A 25,632-nucleotide genomic window follows, 5' to 3' on the forward strand; every position below is an offset into this window, starting at 1 on the left:
TTTATAGTCATTATTTGGGTAGCACACATATTCTGAATGCCTTCGGCAGAATTCAAATGAGCCATTTTAATCTAGATTAATTTCAAAATTAATCTAGATTAATCTAGATTAAAAAAATTAATCTATGCCCACCTCTAATATATATATATATATATATATATATATATATATATATATATATATATATATATACACACACACTCACCTAAAGGATTATTAGGAACACCTGTTCAATTTCCCATTAATGCAATTATCTAATCAACCAATCACATGGCAGTTGCTTCAATGCATTTAGGGGTGTGGTCCTGGTCAAGACAATCTCCTGAACTCCAAACTGAATGTCAGAATGGGAAAGAAAGGTGATTTAAGCAATTTTGAGCGTGGCATGGTTGTTGGTGCCAGACGGGCCGGTCTGAGTATTTCACAATCTGCTCAGTTACTGGGATTTTCACGCACAACCATTTCTAGGGTTTACAAAGAATGGTGTGAAAAGGGAAAAACATCCAGTATGCGGCAGTCCTGTGGGCGAAAATGCCTTGTTGATGCTAGAGGTCAGAGGAGAATGGGCCGACTGATTCAAGCTGATAGAAGAGCAACTTTGACTGAAATAACCACTCGTTACAACCGAGGTATGCAGCAAAGCATTTGTGAAGCCACAACACGCACAACCTTGAGGCAGATGGGCTACAACAGCAGAAGACCCCACCGGGTACCACTCATCTCCACTACAAATAGGAAAAAGAGGCTACAATTTGCACGAGCTCACCAAAATTGGACAGTTGAAGACTGGAAAAATGTTGCCTGGTCTGATGAGTCTTGATTTCTGTTGAGACATTCAGATGGTAGAGTCAGAATTTGGCGTAAACAGAATGAGAACATGGATCCATCATGCCTTGTTACCACTGTGCAGGCTGCTGGTGGTGGTGTAATGGTGTGGGGGATGTTTTCTTGGCACACTTTAGGCCCCTTAGTGCCAATTGGGCATCGTTTAAATGCCACAGCCTACCTGAGCATTGTTTCTGACCATGTCCATCCCTTTATGACCACCATGTCTCAACCCAATAGAGCATCTTTGGGATGTGGTGGAACGGGAGCTCTGTGCCCTGGATGTGCATCCCACAAATCTCCATCAACTGCAAAATGCTATCCTATCAATATGGGCCAACATTTCTAAAGAATGCTTTTAGCACCTTGTTGAATCAATGCCACGTAGAATTAAGGCAGTTCTGAAGGCGAAAGGGGGTCAAACACAGTATTAGTATGGTGTACAAAGAATGGTGTGAAAAGGGAAAAACATCCAGTATGCGGCAGTCCTGTGGGCGAAAATGCCTTGTTGATGCTAGAGGTCAGAGGAGAATGGGCCGACTGATTCAAGCTGATAGAAGAGCAACTTTGACTGAAATAACCACTCGTTACAACCGAGGTATGCAGCAAAGCATTTGTGAAGCCACAACACGCACAACCTTGAGGCGGATGGGCTACAACAGCAGAAGACCCCATCGGGTACCACTCATCTCCACTACAAATAGGAAAAAGAGGCTACAATTTGCACGAGTTCACCAAAATTGGACAGTTGAAGACTGGAAAAATGTTGCCTGGTCTAATGAGTCTCGATTTCTGTTGAGACATTCAGATGGTAGAGTCAGAATTTGGCGTAAACAGAATGAGAACATGGATCCATCATGCCTTGTTACCACTGTGCAGGCTGGTGGTGGTGGTGTAATGGTGTGGGGGATGTTTTCTTGGCACACTTTAGGCCCCTTAGTGCCAATTGGGCATCGTTTAAATGCCACGGCCTACCTGAGCATTGTTTCTGACCATGTCCATCCCTTTATGACCACCATATACCCATCCTCTGATGGCTACTTCCAGCAGGATAATGCACCATGTCACAAAGCTTGGGATGTGGTGGAACGGGAGCTCTGTGCCCTGGATGTGCATCCCACAAATCTCCATCAACTGCAAAATGCTATCCTATCAATATGGGCCAACATTTCTAAAGAATGCTTTTAGCACCTTGTTGAATCAATGCCACGTAGAATTAAGGCAGTTCTGAAGGCGAAAGGGGGTCAAACACAGTATTAGTATGGTGTACAAAGAATGGTGTGAAAAGGGAAAAACATCCAGTATGCGGCAGTCCTGTGGGCGAAAATGCCTTGTTGATGCTAGAGGTCAGAGGAGAATGGGCCGACTGATTCAAGCTGATAGAAGAGCAACTTTGACTGAAATAACCACTCGTTACAACCGAGGTATGCAGCAAAGCATTTGTGAAGCCACAACACGCACAACCTTGAGGCGGATGGGCTACAACAGCAGACGACCCCACCGGGTACCACTCATCTCCACTACAAATAGGAAAAAGAGGCTACAATTTGCACGAGCTCACCAAAATTGGACAGTTGAAGACTGAAAAAATGTTGCCTGGTCTGATGAGTCTTGATTTCTGTTGAGACATTCAGATGGTAGAGTCAGAATTTGGCGTGAACAGAATGAGAACATGGATCCATCATGCCTTGTTACCACTGTACAGGCTGGTGGTGGTGGTGTGGGGGATGTTTTCTTGGCACACTTTAGGCCCCTTAGTGCCAATTGGGCATCGTTTAAATGCCACGGCCTACCTGAGCATTGTTTCTGACCATGTCCATCCCTTTATGACCACCATGTCTCAACCCAATAGAGCATCTTTGGGATGTGGTGGAACGGGAGCTTTGTGCCCTGGATGTGCATCCCACAAATCTCCATCAACTGCAAAATGATATCCTATCAATATGGGCCAACATTTCTAAAGAATGCTTTTAGCACCTTGTTGAATCAATGCCACGTATAATTAAGGCAGTTCTGAAGGCGAAAGGGGGTCAAACACAGTATTAGTATGGTGTTCCTAATAATCCTTTAGGTGAGTGTATATATATATATATATATATATACACTTTTGAACATTTCCATATAAACTTGAGACATTTTTGTTCTGTGACACCCACAATGAGTGTGGGCATGTGACTACCACATGTTTTGGAAATTCTCCCAGTCTGGGATACATAGTTGTGATGAGCGGTTTGTTAATGGCTCAGGCTCCGATAGGATGGCTTGCATGTCAGATATGTAATCAAATATTACATCTGGGGTGGTTGGCCACACAAAGACGTTTCTGCCCATTGTCTGTCGTATGCAGCTCACTTCAAGTTCATCATCACCCACCAAATTCAGGACTTGGCCTACAAATGGCTGGGCATCGTATTTAACAATCACAAACCTTCCTACAATATCTGGTGTCATAGTAAGAAGTGGTGTTGCTGCTGGAGCATTGGTAGGTAATTCACACACATCTATGCTATTCATGTCCACTTCATTGGGACTGAAGCAGTCTCAGTAGTTCAGCTCTCTGTGCCTAAACCATCCAGGGGTAAAAGACACAATCTGGTGAATTTTCATTTTGCAAAAAACATACAATTATATAAATTGTGTTAATGTTAATAATATAAGGTCAAGGTCAAGGTCACTTTTATTTATATAGCACCTTAAAACAGCATTTCTGCTGACCAAGGTGCTTCACAGAAACATAATAAAAACACAAAAAACACACAAAAAAAACAAAAGTCGTACAAATTACATAGTAAAAAATTTAACTCACTAAGGCTACATACCCACGATTATGAATAGGCCTGAGAGAAAAGATGCGTTTTCAGTGCTGACTTGAATACATATAAAGAGGAAGATAACCTGACAGATTGAGGTAACGAATTCCACAGTCTAGGACCAAGAACGGAGAACGCTCTGTCACCTTTAGATTTCAGGCGAGAGTGCGGGATAGTTAATAATCTCTCAGATGATGATCTAAGAGATCTTCGAGGAGAGTACGGACAAATAAGGTCTGAAATATAAACTGGAGCAAGACCATGCAAAGCTTAAACACAAAAGTCAAAACCTTATACTCAATTCTGTATTTGATCGGTAGCCAATGTAAATGCAATAGAATAGGGGTGATATGCTCAAACTTTTTCTTCCCCATTAAGAAGCGGGCTGCAGTATTCTGTACCAGTTGCAGACGCATTAAAGAAAACTGGTTGATACCAGCATACAAGGCGTTACAATAATCCAGCCTTGTTGAGATGAAGGCATGAATTACTGTCTCAAGGTCACCTATAATATATAAAATCACCTATAACTATAATAACTATGCCTAAAAGTTTACAAATGTTAATTAAAAACTAGATTGTTATGGATAACGGATGACATGTCCTGGCTAACAGAGGTTTTTGTTATCCAGGAATGACAAAACAAATTTTTTTTTTCTTTATATTCAGGCACTAACTTAACCACCTATGGAAAACTACAACTTAGCTATCATCACTTTAAGGTAATCTTTAAGATCAAATAGATAGTTTTTTAGTTTTTTCATTGATATCTGTTAACATAAGATAAATCACAATTTGGAGACAAAAGTATTTCTGTCATAAAAATAAAAATATTTTTTATGACAATTATTATCACTACATTTGTAGGTATCGTTGAAAACATCAAAACAATTATGCCCAAGTAGATTTTAAATACTTTTATTCATATTTTTATTTTTTATTTTGTCATATTTTTGTATTCAGATTTTAAGCCGGGACAGTTACCGGGAATGATTTTGGGACTTTTGAGCTCAATAGTTCCTTAAAGATTAATTATTTATAATGAATTCTCACATGAGTATATATATATATATATATATATAATTCCCAGATTCTGAATGAATATGCTATGAGAAATATAATCAATTAAAAAAACAATAATAATAAATTATATACGATATTGTTTTTACAATAACATAGTATATAAGAATATAAATAAAATACAAATAATAAGAACACAAACATTGCCTGTGTCACAGTGCAATTGTTCCTTTAAGTACTGAGTAATACAATTAACTACATACTGTAGGGTTAGAGTTAGGAATAGGGGTTGGTTTAAGGTTAGTTTCATAATTATGCATAATTTATAGTTATTACTACAGTAACTACATGTAACGTGTAACAAGAACATTGTAAAATAAAGTGTTTCCTCCAACTGATCACAGGTCAACAGCTTAAAACTTGGCCAATCCTATTTCAGAGTATGAAATTATTTGTATACAAGTAAGTTCTCCCATATTTTGAACTTATGTTGATGTAAATAGAAAAGTAAATGTTTTTTTTTTTTTTCAGGACTTTAATTTTTTTTTTTTTTTTTTTCTGAAATCACTCCCCATTATTGAACAAAAAAAGGCCATTCATCAACATCATGTGATAAACAGTAACATGAGAGTAATCACTCTCTAAGGGTCAGAGGTCACGGTCAGATTCACTCTCCTTCTCAGAAAACGATGGTTATTACCACTCAGAAACACTAGAGGTTGACATCTACCCCACTCTCATTACACATCCATCCGCTCGCCAATATTACAAGCACTTCAGTGACGTGGATGCAGCAGGTGGACGGCAATGCTGTGTGTTTGTGTATCTGTTGACAGGTTGTGGTGTACATTATAGTCCATACCAGCGTGTCAACAAACAGTACAGTGCAACTTGTCATTTAACATTAAATAACTAAGGACCAGTCTAACAAAAACGCAGCCGAAGAGGATGATCACATTTTGCAAAACATTGTCACCACTATCTTACACAGACATGCCAAATTACATATATTCTGTATAGTTCTTACAAACAACGGCCTACTAACACAATCACACACACACAGTGCGTCTAATTGTCTGGAACTGTTATGAAACCAGTTTGTAACAGGCAACAGGTGAATTTCACTGGCATTTCCTGAGAGGAAGAGCCAACTTCTCTGGACAAATATAGACCTCTGACAGACTCTATGTGGCAGTTGAATAGTCTGAGGTCTAATAATGACTCTCCCTTTGATCTGAATGCCATTTACTTCTAGATCTCATTGTCCGTTGTTGTCGTCAATTATTACTTTTATTCTTGCTCTATTTTTATATTAATGCTTTCAGCTGAGAAATAAATTCTACAGCAATAAATTCCTCCAGGAAAACATCAATAATGTCCACGCTTTTATGATCTAATAAAAACTAATAATAATTGTAATTGTAATTTTTTTTAGCCGGGGCTAACAAGGTAAAGCTAACCAACCAATCCTTCGCCTCTTGATTCTGACTTATGATCGGGTATACATTGTATGATTTTGGGCTGTTCCAGACGAAAGATTACTAATCGTGGCGATTTCTGTGGTCGTGGCTCCAAAGCGGTGGTCCTCCATATTTTCCTCTTTCGCATCCTAATCTTTTTTTAGGCACAATCGCCAAAGTCTGATTCTTCTTGCTCTATTTGTTTACACTAGCGCATGCTGAAGTTTTATTCTTCTTTACTAACTTGCGTCATAGCCTACAATTCAATATATATATTTTTTTTTTTACCTTTATTTTACCAGGAAATAATCCCATTGAGATTCAGAATCTCTTTTTCAAGGGAGTCCTGGCCAAGACGGCAGAATAATAGTTCCATTTTAAAAATACATATACAAACATTTAACAGAAAAATACATTTTGGCAATTTAAACATCATCTCAACATATTCACCAGCAGCACTCAGTAACATCACATGTGCATTTAGTACTCAAATAGTTCTTTATCCTCATTTTAAATTGTGTCATTGTCGGTAAATAGTCAAAATTTTAGCTTATTGTGCAATTTATACCAGGAAAAAGGTGCAAAAACTTTAAAAGCACTTTCACCTAAGACAGTTCGCGTTCGTGGGATATCATACATGATTTGCCCATATTATCTAAGATTACACTTCCTGGTAGTGACTTTTGGAGTCAGAAGAGAACATACAGTAAGTAAGGAGGCAGTTTACCAAGTATGGCCTTAAAAAGACAAATATACCAGTGTTCCAGCCTGCGATTGTGCAGAGATGGCCAACCAACACTCTCATACAAGTTGCAATGATGAGTACGAAAATTGGAATTAGTTACAAATCTTAGTGCTGCATGATATATAAATCCAGCATTTTCAAAGAAGCTTTGTTTGCATGCATATATAAAATATCACCATAATCCAGCATTGACATAAATGTTGTTTGTATAAGTGTTTTTCTTGTACTAAAAGAGAAACATCCTTTGTTTCTATAATAGAAACCCAACTTTACTCTTAGTTTTTTTGTTAGACCCTCTATATGCTGTTTGAAGGACAAATTTTCTTCTAAAAGGAAACCAAGATATTTATAGACTGATACTCGTTCAATTACTTTCTCATCTAGTGTAGTAATTTGACTAGCATCTTCTGTTTTCCTTGATTTAGAAAAGCACATCATTTTAGATTTATCAGAGTTTAGTACAAGTCTCAATTTCTGAAGATTCTTCTGAATAATTATAAAGGTAGATTGCAGATCCCCTATAGCACTTGTCAAGGCTGGAGCAGAACAATACAAAACAGTATCGTCCGCATAAAAATGACATTTAGCATTTGTTACATTTTTACACAAGTCATTTATATAAATAGTAAATAAAATGGGACCCAAAATGGACCCCTGGGGAACACCATTTTGTATAAATAATGAGTTTGAGGACACACCATCAACATGAACACTTTGTGTTCTGCCACTCAAATAGTTGCCAAACCATTTGACAGCTTTTGGAGACATTTCAATATCCACCAATCTCTGAGACAGAACAGTGGTCAACTGTGTCAAATGCTTTTGAAAGATCTAAACACAGTGCAGCACAATATTCTTTAGAATCAATAGCACTTATAAAATCATTTAACACTTTCATAGTGGCAGTGACAGTGCTATGATTTTTACGAAAAAATAGTTTCATCATCGTACAGTCTACATACATGTCGTACCCAAGTTTATGTAATATATAATGATCTTATAGGATTGCCGAAATGTATGTACAGGCATTAGAGAAGACAGTTTCTACAGTACCTTGAGACACAATGATCTTTGAGTGCACAATTTGTCTTTATTTTTATAAGCAAAAATTAACAAGCAACTGGATTTGATAAATGGAAGCATAACAAGGCCAAACATGCAGTTACTCTCCAAACTCACAGGTCCGCAGGTACGAAATATGAAGTTGGAATTGTATTGCTGCACTTCAGCCAGATAACAAGAACAGCTAGTCTTTGAACTCTCTCTCACTCTTTCTACATAATCTTTTCTTTCTCTCTCGTTTCCCTCTCTCTCTCAGCTTCTGGTTATAAGACAAGCGAAACCATTGTTTTTCATCCATGTAGTAAATCTCGCTGGCGGACACGTTCTTTGATTTCTTTGCCCTCCCCTCTCCCGTTTCCACGCTGAATGAACCTGTACAGCACATGAACGTTTTCACGACAAAGCTGGGGATTTTGGGCACAGTTTTACCTCAGTCTAAAGCAAAGCCAGCAATATTAGTCGCACTAGTCGGAAGGGACTCCCCCCTCCCCATATTTCATTTTGGAGTCTGTGTGGGCCAAATTTTACCGTCCATGCTGTGCTGAAATTATTCGCTGGCCTTTAACCAGAATCTCTCACATTACCACATGCTGAAGCCAGAGCCAGCTGTGTCAGAGGATTCAGGAAAATCATATCAGTCTCTGAAAAACATTTTTACCATCTCACATTTCTGAAAACTTGCCACATTGTAATCACTGAACATTGCAAATTAATGCTGTTAATGCTTTAGAGAACGAGAAACAGAGCAAGTCTATTCATATAGAGGGGAAACGCTAAACTGGTCATATTCCAAAAGTAATATATCACACAGGAGCTTCCAACAAGCACCCAAGGAAGTTGAAAGGTGGAATGATGGTTTTATTTGTATTGTATATGGATTTGATCCAACAAGATGCCAGAATCCTTGACAGTTCAGATGGATTGGAACGTACCAAACAACACGTCTTACCTTTGGCACCATATCCAACCCTTATTTGCCCCCTGAACCACAACCATGAAACACTTAAAAGCAATCTGACAACCCCCATAAAGGAACCAAGGTGCTAAACAGGTGCTAAAGGCACAAGAAAGACAGGCTGGCTTGAAGGGAAAACTAGCTGGGGTAAGAGAAAAGAAAAAAGAACAAGAGAGTGGGGTTTTATGGGGTTCACCAGGTGACCTCTGACCTTTTTCTCTCAGCAGGACGGTGTTGTAATAAATTGCTGGTCGTTAAGGGCCCGGACACTTCTTGGCCCTCACTTCAAACGTGCACCAAGGTTGTGCCTGTTAGCTGGAAGTGGCGTGGCAGACAGGCCCGGTTACGGCCCAATCTCCTCTTCGACTCGCGCACATCTGGAGGGCAGCACCTTAGCCGAAAATGAGACTTTGTGTCTCTTGATGTTTTCACATGACATCTTTATTAACGCTCAAAACATCCATCCCTGCACCTCTGTCATATTTCTGTTGTCTCGCTCTCATCGTGAGGCTTTAATGCGAAACATTTGCGGTGTGTTCGGAGCCGTGCCATCTGCGGGCATGTTGCTAAGTAGCTTGCCGATAAAGGTGTGTGTCAGCTTGTCTGCATTGATGTGAAAGTTTTATTGTTTCGCTCAAGAATGCCGTTCATCCCGGTCCTCCACCCCTCTTCAGATAAGGTACATCAGCAGCAATTGCCTTTTCTACAGGCCGTTTGACACGCTTTAGCCCTTGCAGGGAGACAGAGCTGATTGTGGAAGCTCAACAGGTGCGAAGCTGAATCGCAGAGCCAGGGAAGATACATAAATTACCACAGCGGCTCAATCACACTCTTCTGTGGCTCTGTTAATCTGCCAAAGGCTTTGAAGGCTGAAACAAGAGTTATGAACGCACAGCCTGTGAAGACAGAGGGGGAAAAAAACAGGCATACACAACTAAGTGCACACGCACATAAAAAACATAATCTGAAGCTCTTTTGGATTTTATGGTAAAAAAGAAAATAAAACTATATTATAAATCCATGATTTACAACAATACACACAACTTTGATGGTATCACTATGTACTCAACCATGGGAAAGCTATTCAGATGACAGAATGAGAGAAAGATGGATGGATGCATTTCTTCTCTTCCGTATCAGTCTCTGACGCGCGTTCACGAGAGCACCACGACACATTCGTGTGATACATGTGTCGTCTCATCGTCTGAATTATCCAAACTTTCAAGATGTGGCATGACAATATCACAATAGATCAGTAGGCATCGCTTGGCACTGATGACATCTACACCACCAGCTCTCCATTGCTCTCCGTCTTTCAGAAGCTTGTGGCTGTCGTTGTGTTTCAGCCTCTTCTATCTCTTTTAGTTCGTTCTCTGTATATTCTGGTTCGAATAAGTAAGGTTGTGCAAAAAAATGCAATTCATCCTCTGTGTCGAAATCTACAGACATAGTTATGAACTGTTTTACGTTGAGCGTTTGTCTTTCTCTGCTTGTAAACACAGCCCTGTCACATCAGAACGCCAGCTCCTGCATCATCACCATACACGCATGAGTTGTGACGGAGACTGATACGCAAGAAATTGTTGAATAAAGTTGTTATTTGTTTTTTTTTTTAGCGCACAAAAAGTATTCTCGTCGCTTTATAAAATTAAGGTTGAACTACTGTAGTCACGTGGACTATTTTAACAATGTCTTTCCTACCTTTCTGGGCCTTCAAAGTGTTAATTAAATAGTTGTCAATGGAGCCCCCCCTGAACCATTGGATTTCTTCAAAAATATCTTCATTTGTGTTCCGAAGATGAACGAAGGTGTTATGGGTTTGGAACGACATGAGGGTGAGTCATTAATGACCGAATTTTCATTTTTGGGTGAACTATCCCTTTTTATTTTTTTATAATAATTGCAAGTTACGTTAATGCATTTAGGCAAAGAAACAATGATTTTTTTTCAAAACTTCAAGTTGAAAACCATGGGTGTTTCCAACCCGATCTATACGAGGTGGCTAATTCGTACGAATCATACGACCTCACTCGTACGAATTAGTACGATTTTTTGCTAAATCATACATATTTTTTACGAGTTGCCCAATTCGTATGAATTCGTATGAATGACCTACCCCTGACCCCGCCCCTAAACCTACCCATCACGTGGGTTTAGACAAATCGTATGAATTGACACCTTTTAATCACTCGTACAAATTTGTACGAATTGGTCGTGAGATGCCGTTGGTGTTTCCAATTTGGAGAGTACTGTAGATTCATAAAATGAATGAAAGACCATAAGATGCAGTAGATAGAACAGTAAATAGATAGACAGAACAATAGAACCGATGGAAATAATTTAACTATAGAATGAATGATAAGTATTTGACGTACAGAATGATAGAACAATTCTATGATAGAAAACTAAAACTAACAATTAATAGAACAGTGAATGAATGATAACTAATCGAATGGAACAAACAAACTACAGCAAATAATAGAACAAATGATAAACAGAAATTATGATAGAAAAATAAATATAACTATAGAACAAATGATTCATATAGCAACAGTCAGAATCAAGCCAGATCAAGCAATAGATAAATTCTATGATAGAAGAATACATACAATACAACAATTCATACTGTACAACAGATTAAATGAATGATCAAATGATCAACAGATAGAATGATAGAATTAACAAACAATAGAAACAATAATAGAAAGAACGGACAATAGAACAAATGAAAGATAAATACAATGAATTAACTATAGCTACAGTATAGAACAATACAAACAAAACATGACAAAACTGTCCTGTACAACACAAAACAATACTGTAAAATGAACGACATACAGAAAGAACAACTGATAGAACCAATGAAAGCTATTAAATAAACGATAGAATGCACAATTGCTCTATAAAACAAGACGGAACAAACGGTAGTTAGAATGAATGAAAAAATAACAAACAATAACAAACAGAACAGACAATAAAAACAAAATGACAGAACAAGTTAGAAAAAATGGAAGAAAGAACAAGTTAAAGAGAGCAAACAATATCATACAGATTAATTGCTTGTATTTGTTATTTGTAGGTCAATTTGGATAGAGGTGTATGCTAAATGAGTAAATGGAAATGTGCTTTAGTTAGCATGAGCAATAGTGAGATATTAGGTAGGTACAGAATGATAGATAGAGAGAACGATACAGATCTCAGAGGAAGACAGGAAGCTCTGAGATCTGAGGCAATGGAACCAGTGACAGAAGATAAATCATTTCACTCACAGAGCAGCTTCAGGAACGAGAAGGTCTGGAAGAAGCTTCCACTGCGGAGCGGGTCCGAAACAAAACAAAGGGAGTCAGCGGAATAACACAGAAAATATCAAGTTAATCTGACGTATTATCCTGCCTGTGTTATGATTTCAGAAATTTAGTGCTAAGGGTTGAAAGACACATTTCTATGAGACACATTTCCACATAAAGCGAACATATTCAGTGAGAAATGCTCATTATTCATAATTCAAAGTCATTTCACAGTTTGAGAAAAGTATTATATTTTGATTTTAAAAATCTTTTTGTTTTTGTTGTTGTTGTTGTTGTTGTTTAGAATCACCGGCATTGATTAATAATGCATAATGAGACCATGAATACAGGATCGATTTTGATTTCATGTTGTCTTCACCAATGTTTTCACTTTTTGTTAATGATTGTTAGTTTATTTTTACAAAAATGAACCAACCAAGGTAAACTAGAAAATAAAATACAACTTTTTTTTTTCAATACATTAGTTTACATACATCAATAATAACAATGCTTGAACCATTTAGCTGTATTCATTCCAGCTAAATGGTTAAAACGGCTTTTCTTTTTTGTATGCTCTCAAGTCCAAATGCTCCTTCTCACGTCTGTTCTTTCTTTTTCCCTTTTCCACTTCATTTATACAGACCATCTGACTGTTTTTTCTTCATCTTCATTCCTTTATTCTCCCTCTCATTCTCTTTTGGAGAGCAGGACAAGAGGAAATTGGTGTAATGAATTTAGGGTGCCTGTGTTGGGCGAGCTGCGGTCCCTCTGGCACGGTTCGGTCATTTATCTTCCGCACTCTGTCAGAGGGAAATACAGCACAATGGGTGAAGGGGGAGTGCAAATTGACTACCAATTACGCGCCTGTGAATAAGGAGAGATTAGAGGAGGGAACGCAATATGGTTCACTGCTAGCGTTTATTTTAACCCTGCGAGCAGCGGACCGCCAAGGTCTGAAAGGAGGAGGAGGGGTTAGTAGAGAGAAAGAGAAAAAGAGAGTGATGGTCAACCAAGGGTGAAATCTGTAAAAGATTCCATGTGTTTGCAGGGAAAAGAGCTTTTTTTCCTCTTTCCTTTCTGAACACAGCGCAGAATGGATAGAGTTAAGTGCGTCTGCCTTTTATGTATATGTATAAGTGTGAGTGTGAATGCACTTTCCAATCTTCAAACCAATGGTTGTTTCAAAATCTATTCAGTGTCTGTCTTTTTAAAAATCTAAAATGTATTCATTGTGTCAGTCTAGAAGTCTTTTGAAATTTAAAATGTTTGGCATTTTGTCTAACAATAAAATCTTGAAAATAACTATTGAAAATGAATGCACTTACTTAGTAATTTTGTCTTGTTTCCAGTCCAAATATAAAAAAAGCATTTACTAGACAAGTAAAATAATATTATGTCTTGTCTTCTGAAAAAAAAAAAAAGAAAAAGAAAAATGAAGTGAGTGAGTTTTTGCTTGCCAGTGCGGTAATAAAAATAATTTTAATTCAAATGGAAACAATATTATTTTTATAACCGCACTGGCAGGTAATTTTGCTTGTTTTAAACAAAAAAACTCACTTAATTTAGATTTTTATTTTATTTTTCACCAGAAAACAAGTCATAATATCTTATGCCATTTTACTAATCTAGTAAATGCATCTTGATTCAAGAAGTTTTTGATATTTGAACTGGAAGCAAGACAAAAATACTATAGAAAAGCTTTTTTTTTTTTTTTTTTTGCAGTGTGAACAATTGATATTTCAGTCACAACTTAATAGCAACTTAAAGCAAAAAGTCAAATAAAAATTCAAAATGCTAGTTCAAAAATACTCAACACCACATAACAACAAAACTAAATTATTTTAGTCTAACATAATCTGACATTTTGTTCAGAGTGTTTTTTTTTTCTTTTTTTTTTCCCCATATTCTGAAATTTTCAGAATGAGTTTTGTGAACATGCAAACGTATGCCGGATCAGCCCCTCGACCTAATCAGGTTTGACTCCCCGACAATAAGAACTTCAACATGAGCCTGGAGCACCATCACTAATGCCAGGCCAAATGTTTGCAGCTAAAGTAACTCATTTCACGTGTGTTTGTTGTTAGGCAAGGTCCAAGGAGCATTCTGTGGATTTTTTGAGGGTGGGAAATATGGAGGAGGGAGAATGGGCTGGAATGAATGCAGACGTGGAGTGTGTTGAACGCCTGTGCAGAGAGGAAGAAGAATGTGAGTAAAATAACTTATACTGATTGACAATAGAGAATGTGAGGGGAAGTGAAAAAGAGAGACATCAGAGCCTCATCATTCTGTTATTGAGAGATAGCAAAATAGCCTAAACTATGTTTGCATTTCCTAAAGGAAATACCTGTGCGGGCAAGGCAACAAAAACAGAATGTGAAAGTTTTAGGCAAGCTTATATTTTAGACACCTGAGAATCATCACATGACACGTGGCTATAAATGGTTAAACCATTTCAGCAAGACCAATCAGAATTCAAGCATAACATTGCTGTTGGTTAGATTTTAAATGGAGAACATTCTATACATGCAAGTCAATGGGATATTTTTAAACTTTAATCTTACATTTATTTAGAAATATATAATGTCTGCAAAAAACTAAACATAGCTCTTCTACGTGCATTCATGATTTACATAAAGTTCTGTATATTATGTTGAAGCTGAATTAGTTGCAGAAATTTGTCGAGTAGAAAAAAAACGAGTGTTGCCTCACAAGTGCTGTAATAAAAACTCTAACCAGCTAGTGGGACATGACCCAAAAATGGCTCAAAGGTCTAAATACAAAATAATAAAAAGCAAATAGCCATATAATGCACAACTAGGAAAAAAAGAGGAGGGGAACCGCTTCACATATCTTTTGAAGTCAAAAGCTGTGCATCCAGCCAAACTCGATTGAAAATACATAAATAAATAAATAAATAAAACAGCTGCCAACATGGACAGGTTGCATGATATGTTGTCTCTCATATAAAAAAAAACAAAATAAAAAAAACAGGCTTATCGACTGCAAAATTGTTAACATTATTTCTATTAGGGCTGCATTATTTATATTGTGCATACTGTTGGTTATATTATAGTAATAATAATAATAATAATAAATGCCCTTTTTTTTTCTTTACTAATGTAGATTTTTGCTACTATGTTGGGACATCCCTTGGTGTGTATTTTAAAACCACAGAAAACACACACTGTTTTAAAATTAAAACTGCTTCACATACAGTAGTTGGGTCATGATCACAAAGCAATTTAGATGACTATATTCTCAATAAGATTTCATGTATATCTCAGACTAGAAATACAGAGAAGCTGCAATGCCCTTATGCATTAGCAATCACATCAAACCTGACGCTGCTATATCATCCTCTCTACAGCACAGGCTCACATCGGTTTATTCCATCTCTCTGGTTTTCTGTTTCTCTCTCAGGCATGTCTCTCATGCGTCAGACAGATAGATGTTCGGAGTGCACTGTCCTTCGGTACCTGTGGTCAGTTCCTGTTGCATGAGCTGAATGCTGGGAACGGATGTGTGAAAAACCACACTGCCACCTACAGACCCAGAGAAGAACATCCCCACGCCACTCTCAGACCTTCACTGATAGTGTGAGCTATGCCCACAAGTTTAGATGAAACATTATTATTTACAGCTGTAGAAACTTATAATCTTCATTATATTGTAATGCCATTCTAAGAAGAAGGGGCAAATGCAGCTCTGGGGTTTCTCATCTACACATTCCACGTATTCAAATGAGATTTCTGGCCTCACGTTTACACGGGCGAGTTTTGACAGCTCTGACAACAATGTTTAGGCAGCTCAAAAGACTGAGAGTTTATCCAGTGCAACAGCTGACACGTGCTATGCAAGGTCTAACTCTTGTTTTCTTTAACATTACCAGCTAAGTGCTTACAATAACTTTCCTTAACCCCTCACACACACACACACACACACACACACAGCAGTGCAATCAGGCGACGTGCGTTGCTTAACCCGCTTGCAGCTCTACAAATATCTTATGGTCTTCCCTGAGCACGGGGACATCAATCTCTTCCTAATTCCATCAAGTGTGAAAGGGCCCTTATGCGAGTGCACCGGGGACACGCCAGCTCTTTTGTAGCTCGTTGAGGGGAGTGGGGAGATGGGCTGCACCCTCACAATGCCCCTGTCCCAAACCCACCGTGCTCCTGACAGCAGAGCAGATGGCGTCGCCACTAACCCAACAAAAGAGATCTAATTAGAGGAACAATGGAGGCGAGCCGCACGGGACGACGGAACAGCGGATCAAGGCTTTCTGGCTTTGACGGAAGGAAGGAGCAATGGATAGGTGGGGAGAAAAAGAGAAAGGAGAGCAGTCAGCCTGGCTTTCTCTCTCTCTCTCTCCTGCCTCCCCCCCAACACTAATATAAGGGACTATGACTTTATTACCCCTCATTAACACAAATTAGGGCACTCAAAGCCCCCTGAATGAAGGTGACAAACTGAATTAAGCATGTGAAAACAAACCCACCCCACCTCGCGCCAGGCTGTGACCATATTGCGTTTGCATTCATGGGGGTCCCTCTACAAAACGACTGGGATTCCTCTGTGAAATGTGAAGGGAGAACTCCAGGAGAAAACGCTTTTATTGGGTCAAGTACTGACTTTGGGCTTCAGAAGTTATCATGAGTAAAAATGCATGTCACTTTTACATTAATTCTTTTGGGTTTTGTTGGTGTGAAAAAAAAAAAAAGTATAATATAAAATTTACAGTTAAAACACACTAGAACAATAAATTGAAGAGTGCAGATCTTTTATACATACAGTATTATTTATTATAAAAATATTTACATTAAAAATAGTATTTTATAATTTTCATGTATACATATTTTATATATTATATAAAAAATTGATATACACACACACACACACACACACACACACACACACACACACACACACACGCACACACAAAAATACACTAATGAATATCTGAAGTAATATGACGCTATTTTCCTCTAGATCTGCTGTACAGCAGAAACAAACTGTTGCATTATTTTCCTGTTATTACTGTAAAGCTGCTTTGAAACAATCTGTATTGTAAAAAATGCTATACAAATAAAGGTGACTAATAAAAATTACAATTTTTTTTTCCTTGAGCAACTGAAAGCATCCACAAGATCCCTGAAATATCCAATCTTTTGTCATTTCTCCAAAACACAGAACAGATCTTTCAGTAAGCACTTAGAACCATTGAAACTGGTCTAATCTCCACTAATCAAACACTGTAAAAACCTTACAAGCTAACACATAATTTGAGAGGAACGATTGCCTTTATACTTACCATTCACAATAAAATAAAAAATTAAATAAACCAAACAATATTCACACTAACATCTACTCAAATTTTGTGTAACTGCTAAAACCCAAGAGAATTAAGGCACATGAAATCAAATAAATTGTTTACAGCTATTAGTTAGCAATAGCAAACATGCATGTGATTATATCACAATTAATTAAACAAAACAATGACTGTAGAAGAGCAACAAAATGTTCAGGAATAGGGCTAAATTGGGCTGATTTGAATTAAACTGAACAAGCTACTTTCGGTGATATGTGACTGAGTGAACTTAACACGTTTCATGTATTAAATTATAACTAGCCTATTAGGTTTTACAGTGCAGTTATTTGATTAAGAAATGCAAGTTGCTATCAGACAGTGCCAATTAGCAATATTTGCACCCTGGACATTATATAGCTAAAACACTAAACATATAAAAGTGTGACATCTCCTTATGCCACACACAGTACTTCAACTACTGTATTTGTAAGCAACAAGTCAGTGTGTTTCATTATATATATATATATATATATATATATATATATATAGTTAGGCCTATAGCCTAGCCCTACATTCAACAACAGTGGTTCTCCAGACAGTGAATGCAGAGCTAGGCTACAGGTCACTTTGTCTCCAGATACACAATTAACATTTAACATTCAAAAGTAATGTTCCCGTAAGCCGTACTAATGTTAGCAAAATGATAAGATTGAACATATTTTCTCTTACATTTAGGCTACATAACCAAAAAAAAAAAAAAAAAAAAAAAAACATTACGAGAATCATCCAGTATCCGACAATAATTTTACACATTTCAGTAATAAGACTGATTATTTGTTTACCTTTTGTTGGTGTGGTGGAAGCGACTCTATGAAAGTTACAGTAGACAGATTGTAGTCATAACGTTTTCAGCCATTGGTTGGTTTTAATGACGTCACAGCTGATCGCCTCAGGATTCATGTCTTTCACCTAGTTTAGTTAACCCAGTTTTTACGATTGACTCGATTACTTGAGGATATACTCAATTTCTAGTTTCGTTTGTAGTTAAATTAACTCAACATATATGTTAACTAACTGTCAGGTGTCTGACGTCAGAAAGTTATCGCGAGATGATCGAAACGTTAATTTGGCGCTGTGATGCTGCATATAGCGAAACTGTTGTAGGTACCATCCGCATTATGTCCCTTTAAATGTTTTACCTACATATTGGGGAGTAATTGTTATTGGTTTAACTATGATTTCATGATTTTTTTCACCTAGGTTAGACCACACCTCTAGAATGAATATTATTCAGATGGCTCGCTTACCTGTGTCTCGACAGGTGCATGACGCTGAGGACGCTTTCCAGTATGTCACCTTGTTACACTTGTAGTGTTCCCTGTCAAAAATGACTGGCCTACAAAAAAAAAAAATAGCTTATAAATCTCTCATTATACTATATATTATCACCCAATATTGGATTCGATCTTTTTGTCAACTTGTCAACTTGTAGGTATCTAATTTTTTTTTTGAGTAATAAAAGCATTATTTATGAATAATTTTCACAATATTAAATAGAATATGAAGAAAAATTGCTCTGTTTATCACACTAGTGTGCTTTAATGTTTAATCAGGGTGTTTGTTTTGAAATGCTTTTATTTAGTAAAAAAATGGCTCATAGTCACACTTGTGGTGTTCCTGGTCAAAAATGACATTTTCATCCTGCATCGCCTCCTCCTCACTTGTGTCTTGACCAGTGATCTGATGAAGAACATCATGCACAGAGCTTCTTCGCCATTGTACTGCTACAAAATTAATGACATGTAAGACACTTTGAAGCATGTGTCTGTGCTATAACATCTATATTTGTACATTTTAGTCCCAAAACAAAATGTCATAATATTTGGTCTGAAAACTGTGATGAAACAAAGAACATAAAAGAAAGATTCTTTTGAAACAGGGTCACTGGGGACTAAATCCAGTTCGCGCATACGCGTGTGTGTTTGTGTGTGTGAGTATGAATGTCACTGTCAGATGGATGAATGGATATTAGATGCAGTTCAGGGTGGGATCAAGTTTCTCTTTGTGAAAAAGAATGTGTAATACTCAAAATAGTTTGTGTGTTTTAACGTGTGTGTGTGTGTTTGGGTAGCGTGTGTATGCATGTATCCACATATGCACAGGTCCAAGGGCTCGATGTTTGCAAGCACGCATGCACATATGTGTACATGAACATAATGAACATGCTCCTGAAAACTAATTTTTTCTCTTATTTTAGGTCTCACATTCACTTTCAATGGCCCATTGAAACACCACAAGTGTGCCATTTTGTACAAAATAAAAGTTTTTCAAAACAAACTTCATAGTGAAACATTAAAGTAGACTAGTGTGATAAACAGTGCACATTTTTCTTTCATATTTTATTTAATATTGTGAAAATTGTTCATAAATAATGCTTTTTTTTTTACTCAAAAAATGAGATGCCTGCTCTCAGATAAATGAGGCCTACGATTAATCAGATGCAAATAGAAATATAAAACCAGTCCTAATTGAAAGAGAACAAGTTGACAATTTTTTTTTAACCCATGATAAGTGATTTATAAGCTATTTTTATAGGTAGGTCATTTTTGACCGGGAACATCAAAAATGTTATAGTGTTTTGAACACACAAGGGTTAAGTCTCCCCTAATTAATTAATGTAGGACTGTTAATCCGACTGAGAAAAAGTGTTTCAGTCTGAAATATGAGAGTCTGTTGAGACGCTTTACCATGACTTGCGCAACAGCGACATCTACTGTTACTTGTGTTGCCGCACAGGCAATCTTTACTATAGCAGTGAACCAAGTCCTAGGAAATACTGACTCGAATGCTTTTTTTGTTTGTTTTTTTGCAGAACACACACACACACACACACACACACACACACACACACACACACACACACACACACACACACACACACACTGCACAAAAAAAAGTGAAGTTTAATTGATTTTACATTTGAACATGTCAGAATGTCTTGTGTTTTTATGCGTTAATTTTGTAATGGTAGCACTAGAATTGGCATGAACTTTGTGTGCAAAATCCGTGTTGTCTAGCTTAATTTGTAAATGTTTCAAAGAGCATATTGTGTTTCAGTGGAAGCAAGAACGTCTGACTGTGCAAAACAGATAATAGGATCAATGTCATACATTTGTTTAGCGATCTAGTGCGGAATTTCACGCCATGAGTTTTCTTTGTTTTGTATTTCCAGAAATACAAATACAGATTTTTCTTCACTATATGTCCCTCATAAGTAACACTAGAGGGCAGAAGAGCTCTATCTTTAAATCCAGTAAATTCATGCAGTTCTATTACAGTTTTTTGTTGTAATTGCTTACACGCTAAAAGTGCATGGTAGGCCTACTTGAGACACACTCAATGAAACCATTCGCTCATGTACCTAATCTTTAGACCAAATCTGCAAAATTGCAAGCATGCTGCTTTACACTTTTTGGCAAATGATAAACACAGTTCTTTTGACACATCACTCAAACGAATAGCTTTTGTGTTTCATTTGGGAAACACGCATTAAAAAAAGAAAAGAAAAAAAAAGTGTTAAAACACTTACATAATTCGTTCAGAAATCAAAATTCATTGTTTTGAGAAATGAATTATTTATTTATTTACACCCCCCTTGCATTTCTGTTTATAATGTAAATATACCTAATTCGATCACTCAATATTTGATCCTCAATATTTAGATAAAAAAATAATAATAATAATAATTCACCCTTGCATTTCTGTTTATTTTGTAATTATACTGAATTGTCTTACAAGTCAAGTCACCTCTATTTCTATAGCGCTTTATACGATACAGATTGTTTCAAAGCGGCTTCACAATATACTAACAAATTAAAATCCTCAACAAGCCAATAGTGTCATTATTCAGCAGACAGTTGACGGCACACATTGACTTCTAGGGGAAAAATATACTATGGAAATGAATGGCAACTGTCTTACCAAGATTATTCAAAATATCTTATTTTGTGTTCAACAGCAGAAACTCATACAGGAACAACATGAGGGTGAGTGATGACAATTGCTTATTATTATTATTATTATTTTGGGGTGAATCCCTTTAAGCTTTCTTTGTGTATTGTCAGCTTACTGTTGTGGTATAGACACGATTTGTGCATTTTATTGTAATCGGCTTTGGTAAAAAATAAATAAATAAATGTCTACTAAGAACATTAATGTAAAATTATTAAGACAAATGATTTTACCCAGACTCACAATGTGCAGTACCAAAGTACAACAACTTACAACTAATTACCAAACCTTTATATATACTAGAAAAGTGTGTGTGTTTGGTTTAACTGATGGCACAGTAAGAAATACGTTGTGTGTGTATCAGGGCATGTGTTGTGCTCATGCAGCACAGGGTGCAATTATGTGGGAAATGTGTGTTTCCGCACTGTGAAGTGTGAGTACTTTGAGGCAGTTCTGTGCAGTTATGCTGGATGTGTGTGTGGTTTGTGTGCTGTACTTGAAGACTTCGTTTAACTTACACATGAACTATATTTATTACCGTGTGTGTGTGTGTGTGTGTGTGCTCAGTGTACCTAGTGGCACCATATTGCAGGAAGCTGCAGTAATTTCCTCCATCCTGCATCTCCAGCGCTCAGCCATCAACCCAGAGCCCAAACCACAACCACATGGGATCATAGCTCTCGTTCGCTCAGTGGGAACATTCCAGAACCCAATGACCAAAATAAAGTATAGTCAAGCAAAAGATCATCAAATTCTATTTAAAGGAATATCCTGGAGTTACAAGTTACAAGCTTCAATACAATTTGATTACCGCAAAAAATAATTTCGCCTTGGCCCTCGTTAGGTTCCTGCTGCGGGATTCAATGGGGCCCAAAAGCAGAAATGTTTTTATCAAAGCAATAACATTAATTCCTCTGTGTACGGTAAAGTTAATTGTAGAGATGTTTTTTTTTTTTTTGGTTTTCATTGTCATGACAATGATTGGATGTAATTTTACACAGAATAATAGTACGTGATTCTTCCCTGATTCTTTTTTTCACACTAAAATCTTTTTAAACACATTTTTTTATGTCTTGTGGCTGTTCTATTGAAGCAATGGTTTTTTTTTTTTTATTTATTTTTTTTTAAGTTTACGGATTTACCTCATCAATTCACTTCTATTGTAAGTGCCTCTCTTTAACATTTTGAAAGAAAAAGACGTATAAGGGGAAAATGAATTTGATTAAGCAACTTGTACTGAACCCACACATATTGCTTTAAGCAGCAGAGTGAGAGAGAACCAAAACATTGAGTTGAGCAAATGATATAAGACTTGAAAGATACACCAGACCTTAATTCAGTTATATATATTGTAAACAGTGACGCTTTCTAAGGTAATCTAAGCACTGCTATTGTGCATACAGTACTTAGGGTTAGTGATTGAAAAAACTCATAACTGTGAGTAGAACTTGTCTGTTTGTGACATGAACTCAAATACTGTGGCTTTTTGAGAAGAAGTGTGTTATTACTCTTTGGTCAGACTGTTTGCCTGCTGGATGATAAATCTAGCATTTACTGAAGGGACCCAAACCATATAGTGTATAGAAACCAGACAATAGAGACACAGTCATTCCCACTCTGCCAAGCGTCATTAGTGCGCCTGATATTTGGGCTTTCTGTTTAATAATGAACCTGGAAAGCATCTGAACAACATTGGAACAACGTGTTCAAGTCAGGTCTCTTTGTACCCAAACATCAAAGCAGAAATATGTATTTACCACTGATTCCTCTGATCTCATGGCAATGGCAGGCCACAGCTGATTGGAATCAAAAGCAAAGCTACATGAAGGGAAGAGTTTACTATGGTACACACACACACAGGCACAAGCTTCTGAACCAAATCCATCTCATCTATTCCCTTGATTCTTCATTGAAAACTGAAATTATAAATCAACAATAATACAAAATATTATTATAATTATACATTTATGAAAAGAAAAATTAAGGATAAAGGATTATAAATCCCTTTTCCTACAATTTTCCTGGATTTGAATGTGCTAATACACAAAAGCCGCAGGTCGCCCCCAGTAGGACGAGTAGAGTATAACAGCTCAGTCTTACTGCCAGACAAAACTAGTTACTGTAGATCATTTTTTGATCTTTATTATTCAGAATGCATTCAAATATGTTTTTAAAAAGTTTCTTGCATATTTGTTTATACTATAAACTACCTATCATTTACATTCATGCATTTGGCAGATGCTTTTATCCAAAGAGAATTACATTGCATTGAAGGTAAACAATTTATCGAACCCACAACATTGGCATTGCTAGTGCCATGCTCAACTGTTGGAGTTACAGGAAACGTTCAAAAATTAGGGGTCAGATTGATTGATTGATTGATTGATTGATTGATTGATTGATTTTTGTTACATGAAATTTCAGAAAGGGCACACATGATAAAAAATGACAGTAAAGACATTTCAGCTTTGCCATCAGAGGAATAAATTATATTGTAAAATATATTAAAACAGAAAACAGTTATTTAAATTGTAAAAATATTTCACAGTGTTACTGTTTTTACTGTGTTTTTGATCAAATAAATGCAGCTTTGGTGAGGAAAAAAATTATATAATAATCTAACCGACCCCACATTTTTGTGCAGTAGTGCATGTACAATCAAAGTAATTCTAGCATTAAAAGTTACTAGAAGTTTGCTGTTAAAATGAATGTTAATATACAATATAAAAACTTAAATTGCATTCAAAATGTATGCTCTGTCAATTCATTTGTTGCTAGCACATGCTGTTTGAGGTACATGAGAAATAGAAACACAGTTTTGTTTTGTCTGTTTTAGTAACTTTCCAAGCTTGTGTGAATCATTTATGAACTGAACTATTCAAACCCAGCGCAAAGATCTTAATAAACAATGTTTGTTCTGACATGAAAGCCTATTCTCTCAAATCTTTAAAGGGCTTGTCGGGTTTTTCTTTTTTTTTAATGACTGTTATGATTTTCAGTGCTGGTGCATAACATTCAAACATCTTTTTATGACATGATTTATTGCTATATACTTCTACTTTCTTTAAAGTCAGTTCCATTTGGCTTGATATGTTTTATCTAATATAATTGCATTCATATTTGTAAGTGAGACTTATGTGTCCAAAAATGTTTTGGGTCCTGGATGTAAGATTATGCTCGAACACGTCATAGGTGTACATGCATAAGCCATCGAATTTCTTACAATTTTAACTTCTTATCTCGCATTTTGTCTTCTTTTTTAAAACTTTATCTTGCAATGAACTTTTTTTTTCTGATGGTTGAAAACAGGCATTTTTGCATGTGTGTGTAGACCCTGCATATGAAGTCCAATGGTGTTTGTTTTCTTCTTTCCTTCTATGCCTTCACCCCATCAGCCAGCAGACAACCCTCTGAATTTAAAGGTAAGTGAGCACAAGATTGACTGTAGACGAGGTCACATGATCCCCCGGTCCCTGCGAGAGGATGGGCCTTGCAACACGAGAAACAGTTCATGTAAAACACCGGTGCTAATGGGCCGTTTACACAACCATTTTCAACTAAAAACTGAACACTTTTTGTGTTTTGGCCATTCATAACAACTTTTTAGAAAAACTACAACAAACAGAGAACGATTTTGAAAGTTGCAGAAGAAATGTTTCTCGCAATAGATGCTTTGGCTCCACGGATCACGGGTCAGCTCGTTTGTTGTGTATTTGCGACCGCAGAGTGAAACTTGGACTCATGGGAAATCATTTGGAGGCCACTGAGAGGAAAACTCATTTTAGTTGCAGTACTTAAGGGTTCGAGTTAAAGCGTTCTGACTTAAAGACCGCAGAGCCCTTTCCTCCTGAAGAAGAATTCCTGTTATTGTGTTGTACCGTATAGCAAAACACGTCAGCTCAGTGGCTGCTGGAATAGGTTATGACAGCTATGTGCTTTCATCTCAGACGAATGCAGAGGAAGTCTAGTTAACCCCTGTGCCCTATAGAAACTGGCTCGAACCGAGCTTTAAAACCAAGCTCGCCCACCCGACAAATTCTTGGAGCGAGATCTCGAACTTGATCCAAAACATTTGGCCACATATATGCAGCCACTGTAGGCCTCAGAAGCATGCACGATCATGTGATTCCGACATATGTTTTCATTCTG

This window comes from Squalius cephalus (genome assembly GCF_949319135.1).
Source record: "Squalius cephalus genome assembly, chromosome: 14".
NCBI classification, from domain to species: domain Eukaryota; kingdom Metazoa; phylum Chordata; class Actinopteri; order Cypriniformes; family Leuciscidae; genus Squalius; species Squalius cephalus.